The 21540-nt window shown below is 41.3% G+C and overlaps 1 long non-coding RNA gene across 1 annotated transcript in view; it reads left to right on the top strand.

Annotated features, from left to right (window-relative positions):
* LOC138756196 (uncharacterized) overlaps positions 1-16838 on the top strand; it is a 43509-nt gene extending 26671 nt beyond the window's left edge. The window contains exon 3 of the long non-coding RNA XR_011352844.1: positions 16454-16838. This is a non-coding gene — a long non-coding RNA (uncharacterized lncRNA). The remainder of the gene's footprint in view (positions 1-16453) is intronic.
* The last annotated feature ends 4702 nt before the right edge of the window (positions 16839-21540 follow it).

The following is a 21540-nucleotide window of genomic DNA, read 5'->3' as shown; positions in this document are numbered from 1 at the left end:
AAACAAATAAAAAAAAGGCCTTCGATAAGGTACCACATGGAAGGTTAGTTAAGAAGGTGAACTCTTTAGGTATAAATTTTGAGATAGTCAAATGGATTGAACATTGGCTGAAAGGGAGAGGCCAGAGAGTGGTAGTGGATAATTGTCTGTCAGGTTGGAGGCCGGTGACCAGTGGTGTGCCTCAAGGATCTGTATTGGGCCCATTGTTATTCGTTATATACATTAATGATCTATATGATGGGGTGGTAAATTGGATTAGTAAATATGCAGACGATACTAAGATAGGTGGAATAGTGGATAATGAAGAAGGTTTTCAAGGATTGAAGAGGGATTTGAGCTGCTTAGAAAAGTGGGCTGAAAAATGGCAGATGGAATTTAATGCTGATAAGTGTGAGGTGCTTCATTTTGGTAAGAAGAATCAGAACAGGACATACGTGGTAAATGGGAGAGCATTGATGAATACAGAAGAGCAGAAAGATTTAGGAGTAACGGTACATCGTTCCCTGAAGGTAGAAACTCACGTGAATAGGGTGGTGAAGAAGGCTTTTAGTATGCTGGCCTTTATCAATCATTGCATGGAATATAGGAGTTGGGAGGTGATGTTGAGACTGTATAAGACGTTGGTGCGGCCTAATTTGGAGTTCTGTGTGCAGTTCTGGTCGCCTAATTATAGGAAGGATATAAACAGAGTGGAGAGAGTGCAGAGAAGGTTTACCAGAATGTTACCTGGGTTTAAGCATCTAGAGTATAGGGAGAGATTGGACAGATTAGGTCTTTATTCTTTGGAGCGTAGAAGGTTGAGAGGGGATTTGATAGAAGTATTTAAGATTATGAAAAGGATAGACAGAGTGGATGTGGATAGACTATTTCCGTTAAGAGGAGGAAAGATTAAAACAAGAGGACATGAGTTAAGAATTAAGGGGCAGAGGTTTAGAGGTAACATGAGGGGGAACTTCTTTACTCAGAGAGTGGTAGACGTGTGGAATGAGCTTCTGGGAGAAATAGTGGCGGCGGAGTCAATTGTATTATTTAAGAAAAGGTTGGACAGGTATATGGATGAGAAGAAGATGGAGGGTTATGGGCATTGTGCAGGGAGGTGGGACTAAAGAGGGGTGTTTGGTTCGGTGCGGACTAGAAGGGCCTAATGGCCTGTTTCCGTGGTGTAAATTGTTATGTTATATTATGTTATGTTAAATGAAATGGCACAGGACAAATTTATTTGTCTCTTTCTGCTCATGCCAGGTGTCTGCAAGAGAATTAAAATGAATTCCTAGACACTTTCTAAATAGTTTTCAAAATGTTTCACTTGGTAATTCACTTTTGAAAGTCACAATTGAATCTGGTCCACCTATCTTGTCACACAAGATGAAGGTTTGTAATTGGCTGGTGCACAGTGTGGGTGAAAGTTCAAGAGCAAAATTCCAGGTCCTATATCCATTCCCCAAAACCAGAACAAAATCGGAATCAGAACTTATTGTCATGAACCTGTCACAAAATCTGTTGTTTTGTGGCAGCGTCACAGTGCAAACATTCATATAAACCACCTTACAAAACAAATATAAAAAGAAGTGTGCAAGAAAAAGTTAAAATAAGGCAGTGTCTGTGGTTCATTGTTCATTCAAGGAAAAATATTCTCAAATGCAAAAGTTTCATCAATTAAACAGTTTCATCACCCTTCTGTGTTTCTCAGATATCTATCCTAGATAACTCCAGATGGAAGGATCGAGTTACCTGAGAACTTTAATTTCTTGGGCACCAAAGTCCTAAAGATGAGATCTTGGAGATTAATACCTCACCAGTGGACACTCTGATTCATTTTGTACCAATACTTCTTTATATCCATAAAAAAACACCAGACTTTGATTTTTGAGACACTTGCTGTTGTTACACATTGTCTTTGATTCTCCCTCAAAGGCCCAAGATATGGAAAGCAACCTACTGTCATTTGCTATGCAAAACAAAACATACTTCTTTTCCAAAATGTGTGATGCATAATTACACCTCTAATTTGGTCAAATGATACTTATTGAATACAAAGCTTTTGAATTCCCAGAAAGTAGTTAGTGATGAATCAAAAAAAAATTATGAATACTTTGAGCCTTGTGTTGGTTAATTATGTGGTGGAACAGTTTTGACAAGCAAGCTGTAGAATTCAAGATTCCAGATGCCTTAATGGAATAATAAACCTTACGTTGTTGCCATTGCTCCAAGGGTAATGAGTTGGTTGTCCTGTGCTGAATCCGATCAGGTCAAAGTTGATGGACATGGCAGGGAAATTCCAATTTTGTTTTTGCTTTAACTTTTAAATCTCCAGAACCCATGTTATTTTGCTCGACATCTGGGAAAACAATTGTGTCCAAACCTGTTGTTCTCTTTCCCGTCATTGTAGCAATATCCTGATTAAATATGGTGTCCATTAATGGTTTTATCCATGAGTTTACACAAGACTGAGTCATTTTGCACATCTCCTGGAAGATCATGGGGCCCAGAATATGTGCACATTATGTTCATTTTCTATGCACAGTATGATATAGTTTTGTCAGAAACTCACTTGCACAGCACAGCCTTGGCAAGTTCAGGAACCTTTTTCCAGGTCCACCCATAAGTCTGGTGTAGTGATGCATGGACATAAACAAAGAATGTCACTTGTGTGCCTGTCATGGATGCTTACATGACTTGCATTGGCATTCCTGGTTACAGGGTTTGGCGGTGAAGAATTGTAAACTGACTCTCTCCTACCAGCCTGGTTATTGGTTAATGAGCCCATGTGTGTATGATGATGGTCTGGAAGAGTCAACAAATAAGTATTGTATATACATTTGAGCAAACAGACTTCTGACAGTCAAATACCCAATCTCTTGGAGGGAGATAGAAGAGAAAATGCCTGGGCAAACTCTGGGAAGAAAAAAATGAAAATGACAACAGATGAATTAAATTCCTCTTTATTAAGTAAAATAGAGTCGCTGTACAATTCAGAATACTTAAAGCGTTTTTCAGAAGAGTGCCTCGGTGCAAACATTTAGTTTCCAGTGTTTCTCAGTTGCCATTGATGTGTTAAAGGATTAAAGGACTGCTAACACTGCGCTACAGTCTAAACTGAAAATGGAATAGATTGTGGCATAACTGACCAATCATCTTATTCTCATAGTTGGGTAAATGAGTGGGGAAAAAATCCTAATTTGGAAAGGTACAGGATAATCAAGGATAGTTGATATTTAGTTGTTACTTGATTGAACATGGTATGGACCGAAGAGACAAAAATAAAGGATTGGCCTTAGACCTTCACTATTTATAGTTTTATTAATGACCTAGACTAGGGGGGATGGAGGAGCGAGGGGGGGAAACCTTTTACCATGCCTGGGCCAGATGGTGAGTAAGTGGTTGAATGACAGACCACACTGATTTTTCAGCAGTGTCGGACTAGGAGTGGGGTGGGGAATGGCATTGGACCGGGGGGTGGTGGTGGCGGCAGTGATGGTGGATGGGGGGGGTGGGGGGGAGGTGCCGCTGCCATTGTACAGATAAATTTAGATTGCAGTCTGGATCCGGAGGCCAGTGTGCCAGATAAGTTTGGATCACGGGCTGTAGGTTTCCCACCCCTGAACTAGATAATGGTGATGGATCCATATCAGGTTAGTTTGTAAAGATACCAAAATCCCTGCAATGGCTGTTTCAAAAATAGCTTTCATTCTGTATTGAACTGAGATTCCCTGGTGATGGGTTGTGCTGATGACTGGCTCCTCCCCCAGGCTCCTCCCCCATCTACCCATATATAACCCAGGTGTAGTGATACACCACTAGCCTACTGCGGGGAGGGGGGGGGGTGTGGCCTGTGTACGTGCAGGAAGAGCACTGGAGGACAAGACAACATCTGACCGACAGTCAATCAGCCGACCTGAATGGACCAAGCCCCACCCATTCGGCTCCCAATCATCTGGGCCCTCAAGATCAGTCACAGGGAGCTAGCACAGTTAACTGCAGAAGGGACTTTAAGTGGAATAAAGCCTGTTGATCAGTCTTTGTCTTGTGTCTGGTTTCAGTACAACAGCGTACCACAATTTATTCCACTTAAGATTTAAGCTGCTATGGAGAAGCTCCTAAGCGCCAGGAGCCTTGAAGTCGACCTATGTCACCCAGAAGCGCAAGCACGCTTCGAAATCTAGGGCACATAGTGGAAGCAATCATCGAGGCACATGCAACCAGCACAGCTGAAGAGGAAGGCCAGCTATGGCGCCGCCATGCATCCCCATGCGCTGTTGCCATCTTGTGCTGGGTGGGCACAGGAACCACAGCTACCCGGGGCCTCCCAGACCCTCACCGCGCACACTGTTGACCTCATCAACACTGACGATGATGATGACGATGTGGTCAATACAGGCACTGACTAGGCTGCCCTCCTGACGGACCCCACGCCTGTGGAGCCGCTGATCACCACCCACTGCACCCCATGCCTATGGAGAGTGCCACTAGCCAACACTCACCTCTCTTGATGCACCCCATCCCTGCAGAGGATGACACTGGCTGCAACTTGCCTTCACCATTGGGGAACTGCGACCTGAACCCCAAGATGGTCCTAGCAACCACCACATGGCCTCAGGTGCTTTATGATGGACATTGAGATCAATGGGCAGGAAACAAAATGCTTACTCAACTGTGGTAGCACAGAGAGCTTCATTCACCCAAACGTGGCCTGCTCTCTGAAACTCAAAATCCACCCCACCACCTTCTCTATCGCTTTCGCTGCCCAGGACTGAACTATTAACACCCTCAGGCGCTGCTCCGTCGATCTAACTGTGGTGGGGGGGGGGTGAGGTGGGGGGGAAGACATACATCGGGCTCAGGCTTCTAGTCATGTCCAAACTCTGCGCCCCAGTCCTCCTGGGCGCAGACTTTCAATGTCACTTGCAGAGCATCACCCTTGCCCTCGGGGGCCCCTACCTCCACTCATGCTCCACAATGTACCGTCCAACCAACCCCAGCCATCCTGAGGCCTCTCCACATTGCACATTGCCCTTCTGCCCTCTTCTCACACCTCACACCAGACTACAAGCTGATAGCCTCCAAAAGTAGGCGCTATTACACTGGATATAGACTTTATCAAGGAAGAGGTGCAGCGGCTTCTGGTGGAAGGTGTCATAGAACCCAGCAGCAGCCCATGAAGAACCCAAGTCCTGGTGGTCAAAGGGGGCAGTCAGCTGAGGATGGTCATGGATTACAGTCAGACTATCAACTGGTATACCCAGCTGGATGCCTACCCCCTTACCAAGGTTAGCTGACATGGTCAATGAGATAGCCCACTACAGGGTCTTCTCCATGATTGACCTGAAGTCGGCCTATCACCCATGGGACAAGCCTTTGAGGTGGACAGGTGCTTCTACCAAATCCGCCGAGTTCCATTTGGGGTCACTAACGGGGTCTCCGTCTTTCAGCGGGAGATGGATCGCATGATAGACTGGCACAAATTAAAAGCAACCTTCCCATACCTGGATAATATTACCATCTGTGGCCACGACAGCAGGACCACGATGCGAACCTGGAGAGATTTTTCCAGACAGCCGAGGAGCTGAACCTCACGCACCACCCGCCTCCACATCCTGTGGTACATCGTGGCACATGGTGTCATTGGCCTGGATCCAGAACAGATGTGCCCGTTAATGGAGCTACCCCTCCCACACACGCTCAAGGCTCTCCACAGGTGCCTTGGCCTTTTCTCTTATAACTCGCAGTGGGTTCCCTGCTTATCGGACAAGTTCCACCCACTGGCCCAAGCCACCACCTTTCCCCTCCCACCCGAGGCGCAGGCAGCTTTCATGTGCATCAGGCAGGACATCGTGGATGCCATGATGCATGCCGTGGATGAGGACTCCCCCTTCCAGGTGGAGAGTGATGACTCTGATGTGGCCCTTGCCGCTACCCTTAACCAGAAGGGGCTCCCAGTCTCTTTCTTCTCCAGAACCCTCCACGGTTCCGAGCTAGGGCACTCCGCCATTGAAAAGGAAGCCCAGGCAATCATGGAAGCGGTCCACCACTGGCAACACTCCCTGGCTGACAGGAGATCACCCTCCACACTGACCAGCATGCAATAGCACCACCCACAAAGACAAAATCAAGAACAATAAGATCTTGTGCTGGAGAGTCGAGCTAGCAACGTAAAGCTACAACATTCAGTATCGACCCGGAAAGTTTAACGACTCCCCCGACGTCCTCTCCAGGACTTGTCTGTCACTCCACGATGACAAGTTGCAGGCCCTGCACGAGTCCCTCTGCCACCCGGTCGTCACTCGCCTATATCATTTTATCAAGTCCCAAAACTTCCCATACATCGTCCAGATCATCAGGATCATGACTGAAGCATGCCAGGTCTGAACGGAATGCAAACCCTGCTTCTGCCACCTGCCCCAGGCCCCAGGCCCATGTCATAAAGGCCACCAGGCCCTTCAAACATCTCAGCAAGGGTTCCCTGCCTTCCATGAATTGGAATGTCTATTTCCTCGCAGTCATGGACGTGTACTCCCATTTCCCCTTCGCTATCCCATGTCCAGACACCTCCACGGCCATCGTCATCAGGGCACTGATGCAAATCTTCACCAAGTTCAGCCTCCCTGCATTCATCCACAGTGACCCGGGATCCAGCTTCATGAGTGAGGAGCTGCACCACTACCTGACTGCAAGGGGCATCGCCATCATCGTTAGAGGTGGAAAAAGGGTGGCCATCTTGCCACATTATGAGGTCAATGCCATCTTGCCTGCTGACGCATCAGGAAGGAGGGGGCTACTCGAGCAAGGAGGGCTACGGAGTCTCCAGGGTCCTAGCATTGACGGCTCTAGACCAAGACAGACCACGTAAATTCAACAACTCTATGATGACTGTCAAGGTAAACAGACACTCAAATAGGTGCTTAATTGACACTGGCTCTACAGAAAGTTTCATAGACTCTCAGACTGTTCAGGAATACAAACTTAAACGGTATCCTTCCAATTTTTAGCGTCTCATTCGCACTCTACTTGTATCCAAGAACATTGTACTGTACATTTGAAGGGGGGGAATTTTTAAAACTCCAGTTGTATGTGCTTAATGATTTATGTGCTCCGATACAGTTGGGTCTTGACTTCTTGTGTCACCTTAAAAGTGTGACCTTGGACTATTCTGGTCCCCTCCCTCCCATAACAGTTCAAAACAAAGGGCCATTAAAATCTGAGCCGATGTGCAACCTCTCCACACTTAATATCGACACCCCTGCCTCTGTTCCCAAACCTGTCTCCGGATTGCAAGCTGATTGTTACAAAGAGCAGGAGATACAGTGCTGCAAGAGTTCATAAAATCAGAGACTCAACGCCTTCTCAACGAGAAAATCATTGAACCTAGCAATGGCTAGGCCCAGGTTAGTAAATGACTATAGTCAAACAATTAATTGTTTCACAATCCTGGACACATACCCACTTCCTTGAATTTCGGACATGGTGAATGATATTGTGCACTATCTGATCTATTCAACCATCGACCTGATGACTGCCTATCACCAGCTGCCAATCTGTACCAAGGACCATCCCTATACTGCACTTGAGGCAAATGGTCGACTCTATCAAGTCTGGAGTATTCCTTTCGGTATTACCTATGGGGTTTCTATCCTCCAGAGGCAGATGGACAGAATGGTGGACGAGTACAGGTTGGAGGGTACCTTCCCTTACCTAGATAAAGTCACCATCTGTGGCCATAGCCTGGAGGATCATGACGCCAACCTTCAGAGCTTTCTCCACACGGTGAAAGCCCTGAACCTCACTTATCACTCCAGCAAGTGTGTGTTCAGGACTAAATGACTGGCTATCCTTGGCTACATGGTGGAGAATGGTATTACAACCAGGTGGGCAGGCCATTTGCATTTTAAAATTGGACATTACAAGGCCACGAGCTCCGGAATCCCTCTTGTGGAAAAAGAGGCTCAAGTTATTGTAGAGGCCATTGGGTACTGGAGGCACTATCTAGCTGGTAGGAAATTTATGCTCCTCACTGACCAACGCTCTGTCACATTTATGTTCAATAATGTCAAGAGGAGTAAAATTAAAAATGGCAAAATTAAAAATGACATAATTGCTAGGTGGAGGACTGAGCTCTCCACCTACAATTATGACATTGCCTATCGGCCAGGAGCTCTTAATGACCCTCCAGATGCCTTATCCAGAGGAAGCTGTGCATCTGCACACACCAGCCAACTGCGGTTTCTACATAACGAGCTCTGCCATCCAGGGGTTACCTGCATGGCTCACTTTATCGAGGCACGCAATCTGCCCTACTATATGGAAGACGTCAGGGAAATTACCAGGTCTTGCCAGGTAGGTGTGGAGTGCAAGCCACACTTCTAGTGCCCCACTAAGGTGCATCTGATAAAGTCATCCTGACCCTTCGAAGGGCTCAGTGTCAATTTAAGGGATCTCTCCCCTCCACAAATGGGAATACATTTTTTCTCTCTATCGTTGATGAGTACTCCAACTTCCCATTCACTATCTCATGTCCAGACACCTCCACCTCATCAGTAATCAACCCCATAAATTCTATTTTCATCCTGTTCGGGTATCTCAGCTCTATCCATAGCAACCGGGACTCATCATTTTTGAACGAGGAGCTATGTCAGTACCTGCTGGCAAAGGGCATTGCATCCAGCATGACGGCCAGCTAAAACCCCCCAGGGGAACAGGCAGGTTGAAAAAGAAAAAGCAACTGTCTGGAAAGCTGTCAAATTGGCCTTCAGGTCAAGAGGCCTCCCAAAATCACATGGCTGGATGTCCTACCCATGGTGCTCAACTCCATTCAGTTGCTTTGACAGAGGAACTCCATTCACGGGCTTTTATTCAATTTTGAAAGGACATCAACACCAGGTCTGTTTCTTCTAAGAAAGCACGTGAGGAGAAGCAAGACTGATGGCCTGGTGGAGCAGGTGAGACTAATCCATGCCAACCCCACTCATGGCTATGTAGAGTACCCGGAGGGCAGCAAAGACATTGTCTTTATCAGGGACCTGGGAACCACCAGAACTGAGAGTCTATTACCTCAGGTATTCCAGAACTCTTTCTCATCATCTCCAATCAGGACCTCAGGAGATATGGCTCAGGAGGAAGAATCACCCCCCTCCGTCATAGAACCGGAGACCCTATCACCCATTGTACCCCCACCCCATGAGAGGACCAGGAGACTCAAGGAGCTCAAGGCCCACTGGTGATGCGCTCCTCCAGGATTACCAGACCCCTGGATCATTTAAATCTGTAAATAATTGCATATATTTTGATTTTTTTTCACTTGCTGAATCTATGTTCTCTGTCTTCATCCACAGACTCTAATTCTGCAGGAAGGGGTGAATGCAGTGAACTGAGATTCACTGGTGATGGGTTGAGCTGATGGTTGGTTCCTCCCCCAGGTTCTTCCCCCATCTACCCATATATAACCCAGGTTTTTCACTTAAACCCTGAGCTCTACTGGACTGTTTCATCTTATATTCATATATGTGAGTTTTTAGACAACATATATATGAAGGAAAAGGTTCTTTACTTTAAAGTTGTTGTAAACAGCACCATGAGGCAGGCTATGAGGCTGCAAGTCTCCATTACAGATCTGCATACTGTGTTTAAGCCCCCTACTGGCAGCCAAGTCTAATCAAACAGTAAGGCATTGCTAGTTGCCTTGCAACCATGATCTCTATCATTACATCTCCCTTTCTTAAAACAAAAGTAGCTTACTTTTAACTAACATGATTTCTTTGCATAACTTTGCAATTTTAACTAACACCAAGAACTTACATTTTCATTATTATCAACATTGTTAAAACTTGTTTTGTGTGTTCACATTTACATACATTAAAACTTGAAGAACGAATAAGATAGCACTACTTCATTCTATAACAGGAGTCTTTAAATTTGCTCAATGAGTCTCTTAGGAGGATTCACGTGTCTTGACGATCTCCTGATTGATTGTCCTTGAACGTGAGTTGTTACCTCAGACGATGTCTTCTCAGCTGTGTATTCAGGTTGTTCAACAGTATCTGTTTTTCCATCTACTGTGGCTGGTCCATTTGAAGGTCTCGATGATTTCTTCACACAATAGCACCTTCATCTGTTTGAATGGTGTATGATCTTGGTTGGACTTCACTAAGGACAGTTCCCTTCTGAGTCCATTAGTTTGTTTTGTCTTTTAACCTTACTTGATCACCAGTGTAGAGGTTTTTTGTTCCTCTGTCAAAGTAATACTTTTGCTGTTTTTTCTGTTGTTCTTTGAACTTCCTCACTTTCTCCCCCTCTTTTATTTTTAGGAGGTCCTCCTAAAATGGGTAGGTTTGATCTTAGCCTACGTCCCATAAGGAGTTGTGCTGGTGACATACCACACTCGAGCTGCATTGTGCGATATACTAGCATGCTCTGGTAGAAGTCCGTTTCATTGTCTTTTGCCTTTTCACTGTCTGTATTGATTTTTCCACTAGACAATTGGACTGTGGAAAGTGAGCACTTGACGTGGTGTGTACAACGTCCCACTCTTTGGCAAACTGTCAGAACTTTAAATTGTAAAACTGGGGTCCATTGTCTGTGAAGACCTCGCTTGCCACGCCATGTCTAGAAAATATGTCTTTTATACCTGTTATTACAGCATCTGCAGTGGTGGTGTTCAGTTTACACATTTCTGGATACAAGGAGTAATAGTCCTTCCCTTGACAGTCAAATAGGTCAGCACCTACCTTCTGGTAAGGTCTGTATGATGCTTGGTGTGGTTTTAGTGGTTCTGCAGGATTTCTTGCTTGATATTTCCGGCATATTGTACAGTTTTACACTTCATTTGTTATATCATTGTTGATTCTTGGCCAGTACATCGCCTCTCGTGTTCTTTTCTTACACTTTTAGATTCTGAGATGTTTTCCATGGATCTTTGTTAGCATCTCTTTTCTCAGACTCTTTGGGATAAGGATTTTGTAGATGATGTCTTCAATCACTGATAGTTCTGCTCTTCAGTTCCAGTACTCTGCAACGTCAGGTAAGCAGCCCTGCTTCATGTTGGGCCATCCATCCAAGATGTTTTTCTCAGTGCTTCATTTTTGTTTGTCTCTGTCTTTATCAGCTCCATTTTTGCATCTGATATGGGCTGTGCACTTGTGATCATGTCCACGAAGGGATTCATGTCTTCATCCATTTTGGTGTTTGTGGGGTCTCTCGTGTCAACAGCTCTTGACAATGTGTCTGCTGTGTACATTAGCTTACCCGGAGTGCATGCTACATTCAGTGTATAGCATTGCAGCCAAATCATCATTCTTTGTATCCTAAGTGGTCATTCATTTAATGGCTTTTGGAACAACGCAATCAAAGGCTTATGGTCAGTCTCTACACTGATTGCTTGTCCTGACACAAACTGATGAAATCTTTCATAGGCGTATGTGATGCTGAGCAGCTCCTTTTCAACTTGAGAGTATTGTGTCTCCGCGTCTGTCATTGAGTGTGATGCATACGCAATGGGTTGCCAGTCATCATATTTTTGCAGAAGAACTGCACCGAGCCCACTATGTGATGCATCTGATGATATCTTGATTGGTCTCGCTGGGTCGTAAAACCTCAGAAATGGTTCCTCTGTGAGCAGTTTCTTTAGTTCCCTCCATGACTTTTCATGGTCATGATCCCACTCCCATTCAATGTTCTTTTCTGTTCATCTTCTCAATGGAGCCGTCTTTTCTGAGAGGTTGGATATGAATTAAACCTTTGTACATCCTTTTTACATTGTGACCTTGGCATGTTCCCAATGGCGGACACCTTTCTGGGATCTGGTCTGATGCCCTCCCAATAATATCTCCTACAACTGTTAGTTCTGTCAACCCAAGCTGGCATTTCTCTCTATTCAGCTTCAGGTTTGCTTTCCTTGTTGCTTCCAGCTCTTTCCTTAGTCTCTCATCATGCTCCATTCTCATGTCATCCATTGAGGTATCAACTCTGTCCAGGCGTTCATAGACCATATGGTTAGTTTTGTGATACCCTTCAGGAGCTGAGGCAATTCCCAATGGTAACCTTAGGAATCTGTATCTTCCAAATGGACTATTGAATGTGCACAGATTTGAACTTGCTTCATCCAGTTATAACTGGCAAAATCCTGATGATGCATCTAACTTGCTGAAAAACTTTGCATTTACAAGCTGTGACATGAATTCTTCATGCATCAGAAGCTTAAAGTGGTCTCTCTTTATTACTCTGTTTAGATCTCTTGGATCCTGGGAAATTCTAAGCTTTCCATTCTTTTTGTCCACAATGACGAGTGAACTCATCCACTCCGTTGGCACATTTATCTTCTGAATCACGTTCAGGCTTTCCATCCTGTCCAACTCTGCTTTTAGTTGCTTTTGAAGTGCAAATGGAACTTTTCTGCATGGATGTATTATTGGTGGCACACCTTTATCCACTCTGATCACGTGTTCTCCTGGAAGGCAGCCTAGACCCTAAAATAGGTCATTGTACTCTTTCATGAGTTCATCATAGACTGTCTCTCCTTCGCTTTCCACAATGAGGACTCTTTTTATCAGGTTCAGTTTCTCACAGGCCGTTAAACCTAGTATGGTCTGTACATCTTTAGTATCACGATGAATGCTAGCATATGCTCTTTGTACTTGTGTTTCACTTTGACCATGCATTTTCCTTGCACTGGTATATTGGTACCTGAATATCTGTCACCTTCACTTTTGTTCCATACATCTTTGTTCTGGGTCTAATTTTCTTAAAATCAGTCTCTGATATTATCTCCCTTTTATCTACTGCATGAACCTTGCTTTGTTGCACTTGGTTCCTACCATAACAAGCATAATGGTTGCTTTTGTTGTACATGTTGCATTCTTTACCATATGCTGGACACTTTTTTGGTAGGTGTTGTGTACCACTTCAACGACATGGGTTTCTATTCTCCTTTTCATTTTTGTTCGCTGGCCATGCCTCTCTTTCCACTTTTGCATGCTTCTTGTTAAACGGTTTATGTCTGTTCTTGCTCAATGCATCCACATTGCAGCTAGTTTCATTGAACAGCTCTTTTGCCTGCAATTTTACATTTTCTACAATTTTATAGAGTGCTATGTCTTTTTTCCCAGGTCTAGATTTTACTCTCTTCAGTCTTTCCCTTAGACTATTATCTGGAATACTACATACAAGTCTGTCTTTTATCAGCGAGTCAGTCAGTCCACCAAATTCATACGTTTTGCTTCTGTTTCTCAATTCAGTCACATACTAATCAATACTTTCTTCCATTTTCTGTACACATGAAAAATCTGTGCCTCTCAAACATCACATTACGTTTAGGTATGCAGTATGCCTCAAACTGTTCCATTATTTTTTCTAGTTTCATTTTGTCTCATTCAACAGAAAATGTGAAGTTATTATACACCTCCAGGGCTTCATCACCCATGACATGTAAAAAGCCGACACTTTCATTGTATTATTTTTCTTGTCAGCTCCGACTGCCACTAAACACAATCCAAAATGCTTTTTAAATCTGTTCCAATTTTTAGCCACATTACCTGTCAGCTGAAGTTTCACTGGTGGATGTAATCTTTCCATTTTTCACAGTGTTACCTTCACTTCACTGATCAGTTGCTGACTTTAGCTTTTACGTTTTAAAGAATTTCCTTATAATTTCCTTCATCTCACTTCTGACACGTTTCATCTTGTATTCGTATGTGTGAGTTCTTTGACAACATATGGATGAAGGAAAAGTTTCTTTATGTTAAAGTTGTTGTAAACAGCACCATGAGGCAATCCATGAGGCTGCAAGTCTCCATTACAGCTCTACATACTGTGTGTCAGCCCCCTGCTGGCAGCAAAGTCTAATCAAACAGTAAGGCATTGCTAGTTGCATTACACAAAGACCATTGTAAGACCCTACCCTTTGTTATAAGCTAATAAAAGTATGTGTTCTTCCTCCAGTTGTGAGAGCTTTTATTCACACCCCACATTCCTAGCCCAACTTCAGAATGTTCTTGCCACAATCTCTGACTTTAATTCCCAGCTCTGCACTGTTTTGATTTTACCCATTGCATCTCCATTTTCAAATACCTTTTTCTTTGCATGCCTTTTGTTTATTTTTGACCCCTTCAGAATGTTTCCTTGATCTTTCAGTACTGTGTCCATGGTTCAGTTGCAGCAGCCAGTTTTATTCTTGTGGAGGAATGAATGAGCTGACTCCTCAACAACAGGAAGCATTCATGGGGAGGCATGAGCTCTGAGTGCAAAAGGACCTTAGATGTTTTACTGTTCTGGAGAACTCATCATTCCAAAAGGGTTCTGAGTAATTTTTAAATATTTGTGATAATCATAATGATGAAAATATTACTCAAATTGAATTAAAGACTTAAATAATTTGAAAGAAAATTAATAATTAGAAATATATTTTTAAAGAAGTAAAAAGGGCCTTTTGCATGCTGTGTGCGGTCTATGACTGACACTGAGTGCAAAATGCATCTTGTCCCTTTCTTCTGATCATCACTGCCTTGCCTCATTTTTGAACCCCAGCCAAGTGGAACATTGTCTTTGGCTTTCGTTAAACATTTTTAAAGATAACATATAACATAATTTCAAAAAAAATGGGGTTGAAATATTCCCATAAGATGTAAATTCTTTTGACTTCATGAAAAGGTCAAAGATACATTTCAAACCCATCTTAGCCTCCAATTCACCAATGCAAGAGAATGGTTAGCACTTATTAATAAAACACTTATACTAAATTGGAACAATTTAAGAACACTTTAATGAAATGCTATTTTGTGCTTTTTTGTACACCACACTCTTTCAGCTAGAATCATAGAATCATGCATCTGTCTCATTTAAAGGGCAGGCTTGTTTAGTTTCACCCCCAGCTTTCGAGTCAGACCCTTTATTTTCTTCATCCTAAATTAGTGTCCCAATCTTATTTAAAATGATATAGAATAATTTTCCAGCCTTTCAACTTTTCTAAGGTTTTTTCCCCTAATGCCCACAGAATTGCCCACAACACTAGGTAAAAACTAACAAATGAATTACAAAGCTTGTGCATAATTTCTACTACGTTTTATCCACTCTTAACAGTCTTAATCCAAGTTATCCTTATGCTTTTTAAAATCTTTTAATGGTTTACTTCAAGAGTTTGGCTATATAAATATTAAAATCACTCTTCTCACCTATTCCTTTTGGAAACTGCTGCTTAAAGTAAATTATTTTTCCACTCTAAGGAGTGTCACTGAAAATTTCACTACTATTACAAACTGTTTGCTGCACCTCTACCCTTTCAGTTATTTTGTCTGGGTCCTGCTGAATGCCAAAACCTTGTCACATTTTAAGCCAACTCTAAACTTTTATAATTCTGCACCAGAACCTGAGATGATTCTAAAAATTGATAAAATCAAAAGATGAAGAACTCACAACAGCCATTGCAAACCATTGCAAGTCTGTGAAAGAAAGGCTTGCATGTTTCTTGAGTTCTCACCACCTGAAGGCACTTCAGGTCGTCTTGCTGCCAAATGTGTTTTTGAAGTGCATTCATTATCGTAATGAAGGAAGTGTGTGAAATATGCTATTATTAATTTTTGTGCTGTTGATTGCAGAGAGAACACTGGCCAAGATAACCCCGTTCTCTTTGGAAAAGCACCATCAGATCTTTTATTTCAGAGGGGATCAGATGGGTCTTGCTTTAACATCTCACATAAACAAATTGTTAGCATTGCAGCAATCCCCCCAGTAATACAATGGTGGGCTCAGTTCCACATCTATTTAACTAAAAAACAAATTCTTAATGGGCCATTTCTTTCCCCAGTGGTCACAAAAGCACTGTTCAAGATCCTTTCTAGTATCTTCCCAGTAATGAATATCAATTTCTGCAGTTTTCTGGTTTCAAATAGGGATCGGGTGAAGTTGCTTCCAATTTCAGGCAACTATATCTGATACAGTTGACCAAGGCCAAAGGGAGGGGGCGAGGGCGGGTTACAGTTCACCTGTGCTGTGTCTTTAACCACCCTGGTAGGATTTTGACCAGTCCTGAAAGTCTTCAATCCGAATTTGTTTCAAGTTAAAATATTTATTTTAATACGAATAATGGCATTAACCTCAAGGATTCTGCTATTTGTAACATGATCATCTTCCACAAAACCATGAGATGTTGGTGAGTGTCAGTGTATATGTTCTTGGAACACCATCCTGCCCCTTTCTGAGAGGATAGACTGATGAAAATAATAATTTAACAGGTCAGCTCCACCACCCACTTAATCACATGGTTTTGAAAGATGAGTCAACCAATGAAGATGGGCACTTGTGCCTCAAGAATTGTCCCTGTTGGAGGAAGACAGAAATTTTAGGCTAAGATGTAAGGTCTGGGACACCCAGTCAGATTTTGTTTGCGATAATTGGCTCTTCATTGAAAAAATACTAAATTTAGCTTTGCTCGTCAGAGGTCTGAAATCCGAATATTGTCTCTCTTGTGCAGATCGATGACCTTCATCTCACTGGGGGCTTTTCAGGCTGATGAGCATTCTGGAAAAGTAAATCCAGGAGCTGGCTCAGATGACAGACTTTCTCATGTTTCTGCGGATCTTCACAGCATCCTATGGGTATCATGTTAAATGCATTTGCCAAATTTGCACAGGAACTAAGATAGAATATTGAAAATATCATTCATCTCTGATTTTTAACCATATAACTATAAAGAGACATTTATATTTCTCATGAATAATCATACCCTTCTCTGAAAAGTTATGCTTTTAACCTTTTTCTTGGCTACGTGTAAATCAGATTTTAGCCATCAATACAGACATGTGAAACTGGAACCTGGAGCAAAGATGAGCTGCTAGAGGAGCCCACCAGGTCAAGTGGTCCAGATGTTGGATCTTGACCCGAAATGTTGATGATCCCTCTGCCTCCACAGATGCTGCTTGATGAGCTGAGTTCCTCCTGCAGCTCGTTCATTTGGTGCAAGAATTTCTGATTGTAATTGATTTCCACCAGCCTCTCGGACATTCCAAATTTAATAAAGTTTCTGTGTTCAGTGTGCAGAATGTTGGATGGTAGAAGAATGGATCAGGCCAAGCTAGGGAAGAATTTTTGTTCCTGTGGTCTTTCACCAGAAATTATTTAATTGCCAGATCGAGGTTGTTCAGTGCTTGATTGGTATCTTCCTACTTATCCCATTTACTCTGGAATTCAACTGTGCTGATTCGCATGATTTTGGCCCAAAGCTGTGCCAAAGTACTTTAAGATTATTGTAATGTGGAGTGAATTAATTTTTTTACAACACAAAAGGCTAAGGATCTTTCTCTCACTGCAGAGTATGACTAAAGTTCCGTGAATGTGTTTATTTTTCACTGGGTGCAGGAAACCAGAGATCTCTTCAATACCCCAGAGTATCAACTGTTAAGCACATTCAACCAAGATAAACAGAGTTCAAATCAGTACTTTTAATTCCTTGGCATTGCAAGAGTCCTTGTGGAATGCTATTAAAAGAAAGGAAACGAGATCGATTGCCCATAATGTTCTGATATTCTGACATGGGAAGAAAACAAAAGAAGCCAATTAAAATAGAGAAATTCACAGGAATCATGAAATATAAGTCGGAATGGACTGAAAACATTTTGAATTAGGTCAAAGTATTTGAGGTATAGTAAGACAGTGCGCATTTTACATCTCCTCTAATTTTTATTTCATTTAAAAGTTGGCCTCAATTTGTCATACATTTCATCATGATACATTCTTACATCTAAAGGTTAAGCAGAAAGGCAAATCAAGATTTGAGATACCTTTTATTGTCATACAGAAAACACAATATTACACAAAAATTCCTTTTGCCTGCTGAAAGGCAGACATAAAGGCACCATTAGCATTGCCCAGCACCCCTTACAGTAAGAGAAAGAGAAACAAGAGAGTCCTGCCAGAGGCACTGAGCATCCATGGATTCAGCTCCAACGTTCCCGCAGTCTCTGCAACAGCACCGATCCTTGGTTCGATCCATCAACAGTCTGAGCTCGGGATCCAAACTTCCAATACAATCAGGAAGCCTTCAGCACCCCAAGGCCTCTCAGGAGCCTTTCTTGCCTTCAGCATCAAAAATGTTACTATCTTTATTTAACATGTTTCTCAAATGATCACAGGGAAAGGAAGCATTCCTTGATTCAAGTTGAAGTCAACTATCAAAAAGAGGTTCATAAATTGTCCAATCATAGACAATGGCATTGAATTGCATAATTTACACATAACAGATAGGGGTGACTACAAAATGAAGAACACAACAATTTGTTGTTCTATAGATTTAATTCCTTATTAAACTGAAAAATAGGCATTAACGTGAAATAAAGTCACTTAACGTGTAATATGTTTGCTTTGTAATAGCCAAAAGTACATCTGTCTGTCCAATCCATTTGCAAAATATATGACAAATACTGCCATCAAATGGGGATCTTCCATTGAGCTTGAAATTGGGGTAAGGTACCAGGAATAAAACATTTAAGTAAATTGGCCGTGTACAGTAAACGACTCAAAATGGGGAGAGAGAGGGAGAGAGAAAGCAAGAGGTAGTCATAACGCCCAAGAAATAGGATGTGCTTGGAACATATGCTGGTGGCTTTCACTAGCTCGACACACTGTTAACAAGTAAATAGTGCTAGCTATATTTTTATTTTGTTCCCAGCGTACTCACCACAGAAAGTGTCGGAAGCATGGTCTCTACATGTGCTGAGATTCTGTGAATAAAACAGCTCCAGAGGCAAAAGAGATTTCATGGTTTATGTATATCATCTCGAATAAGGAGGAAGCTCTACAGGTCATTATCAGGTATTATGTAAAGGTTGGCAGAGATGAAGGTGCATATTTAGAGGCCTTCTGGGTTCACTTTGACAAGGTAAGGGAATGCTTGCAGAACAATTATTATTTCCCACCTGCTGGTGTTTGAATCAGATGAGAGACCTCTTACCTTTTACTATCTACAAATATCAGTAATTGAGCAAAAAGGTTACCTGAAGAAGGGTCCAGTTCATTTTATAGTGACCAAGTTGCCTGTGCCGAATGAACAAGAACCCATGCCATGCTAGCTTGTTTATACCTACTTTCCACAGAAAACTAGGAATCGTGATGTCAAGTATATAAAAATATCTTATTGATATTAGAGTGCAGAAGGAAAGAATAATCTATGTCAGACTGCTTCCTCTAGCAAAGCATCCTGTGCAATGACAAGCCACGACAAAAGAACTTGTCCCTTAATTTCCCAATTCAAACTTATTTTATGCTGAAAAATCCTGACCACCACATCCTCAGACAGAGAAAACAACATTTAAAAATCTTATTTAAATTAGTCGTCGCAGTTAATGTCTTTACTAAAATAAAAGTCTTGAAAGATATTTTATCTTAATATGATACACAGAAGGAGACCATTCAGTTCATTTGCTCCATGATGGCTCCCAGGGGGAGTAATCCCATTAGTTCTATTGCCTTTCTTCCCACAACCCTGCTCCCTGCAACTCCTTTTCTCCCACACATTCTTTTGACTCCCCTTTGATACCTGTTTCCACTAATCTATACAAGGGATGAATTAACCTGTCAGCACATCTTTGTGGTATGGAAGAATCCAGAGGAAAGCTTTACGTTACAGGGAGGATGTTTAACTCTGAGGTAGTTCCAAAATCAGAATAAAATCCATATGTTTGACACGAGTTTGTATTGTGAATCTTTCTCACTGTACTAGGTATTTTGTGATTTAAATTTTTACATGATTTCTTGCCCTTTAAGAAAATTTGTCTCCTCGACAAATCTTCAGCTATGTAGTGCAATGTCACAATTCATGTCAGAATATGCAATTACATTTCATAATTTGTGTATAAAATAATTGGAGTGAAAGTCATGCAAAGCTCTTTGGCTTTTCTCTATTTTGATGACAAAGATCTCCTCCTTTTGAAATGCTCCTCAGACATTTTTGATAAATTCCATAATTGCACTTGGAAGCCTGTGTTAAGAAACAGTGGAATCTGTCAACCTACAATTGCACCAGGTTTCCAAACAAATGAAGGAATTTATATTGTTTATGTTATATTGTTTCGTAGCAACAATTTAAAAAAATCATCTTTTAAGATTGTCAGCATTTATCGTCTACCCCTAAATGTCAATGAGCAGGCTCCTTATTTTTTCAAACTTTATTTAAAGATTACAAAAACAAAACATACAATCCAATAATCATCAAAAATTGATTTCACAAGATAAACCCTAAACCCACCCTCCCACTCCTTCAGCCAGCTCCTTTAAGGGGAGCCAAAAATATAAATTATATATATAAAAAAATTATAAATGTTGAGAACAATTCAAAGTATATCTAAATGCATATATTTCATACGGAGACCATTTGCTAACAAAAAGGGAATAATTATCATGTATATTATAAGTAATTTTTTCCATAACAATACAAGCTTTCAATTCATTATGCTAATGTAGTATATTAATCTCTGTATTGTCTTTCCAAGTACTTGTAACACATTTACACGCTACTGATAACACCAAACACACAAACGCAATTTGAATTTTACCCAAACCTAATCCCCTCAACAAAATTAAATTACCCCAAAAAAATCATTGGGTCTAATGGTAATGTAAAGTTATACAATTTTTCCAAAACTACTTTAATTCCTTGCCAAAATTTTTGAACTTTAACACACCCAAACAGCATGTAGAAAAGTTCCAATACATAAATCACATCTAAAACATAAATCTGAATTACTAAACCCATATTTTTTCAGTTTCTTCAGAGTCAAATATAGTTGATGAAAAAATTATAATTAACCTTTCCATATCTTACATTTGTCAATTTGATTACATTGTCCTTATACATATCCGCCGAATCATCTTCAGGAAAAATAAGCACTAAATTACTCTCCCATTTAAGTTTAGATTTTTCCCAATTCAGTTTATCCATATTATCTTGTAACAAATTGTACATAACCGAAATATAACCCTTCTTTGGTACAGAGGAAATCAAAGACTCAAATCTTGACAAAGTGGGTAAATTCATCTCTCTACCATAATTATCCTTTACCAAGGCTTTAAGTTGGTAATACACAAACAAAGAATTTACAGATATATCAAATCTTTCTCTCAATTGATTAAAAGAATGAAATTGTCCCTCTTCAAAACAATCCTGTATTGTCTTTATACCCTTAAAATCCCAACTCTTTAAATAATTATTAAACAATGAAAAAGGAATAAGCTGATTATTATACAATGGAGTTAAAATTGATAATTTATCTTTTGATCCCAAAACCCTATTTTTTAAAAAATCCAGATCTTTAACAAATGTTTCAATACCAGCATATTATATTCCTGTAGCAAATTCAAGTTTCAATGAAATATAAATTCATGTACTTTAACCTCAGAAATACACACTATTTCCACCTTAGCCCAGCTAGGAGAATAATCTAAATCCATCAACCTGTTAATAAACTTCAACTGGGCCACTTCACAATAAGTTTGAAAATGTGGTAATTGAAATCCACCTAACGCATATTTCCATATAAGTTTATACAATGCCACTCAAGCTCATTT

The sequence above is a fragment of the Narcine bancroftii genome, chromosome 3, assembly GCF_036971445.1.
Source record: "Narcine bancroftii isolate sNarBan1 chromosome 3, sNarBan1.hap1, whole genome shotgun sequence".
Taxonomy (NCBI): domain Eukaryota; kingdom Metazoa; phylum Chordata; class Chondrichthyes; order Torpediniformes; family Narcinidae; genus Narcine; species Narcine bancroftii.
Note: the sequence above shows the minus strand (reverse complement) of the source record. Positions and strands in the feature narration are given on the sequence as shown.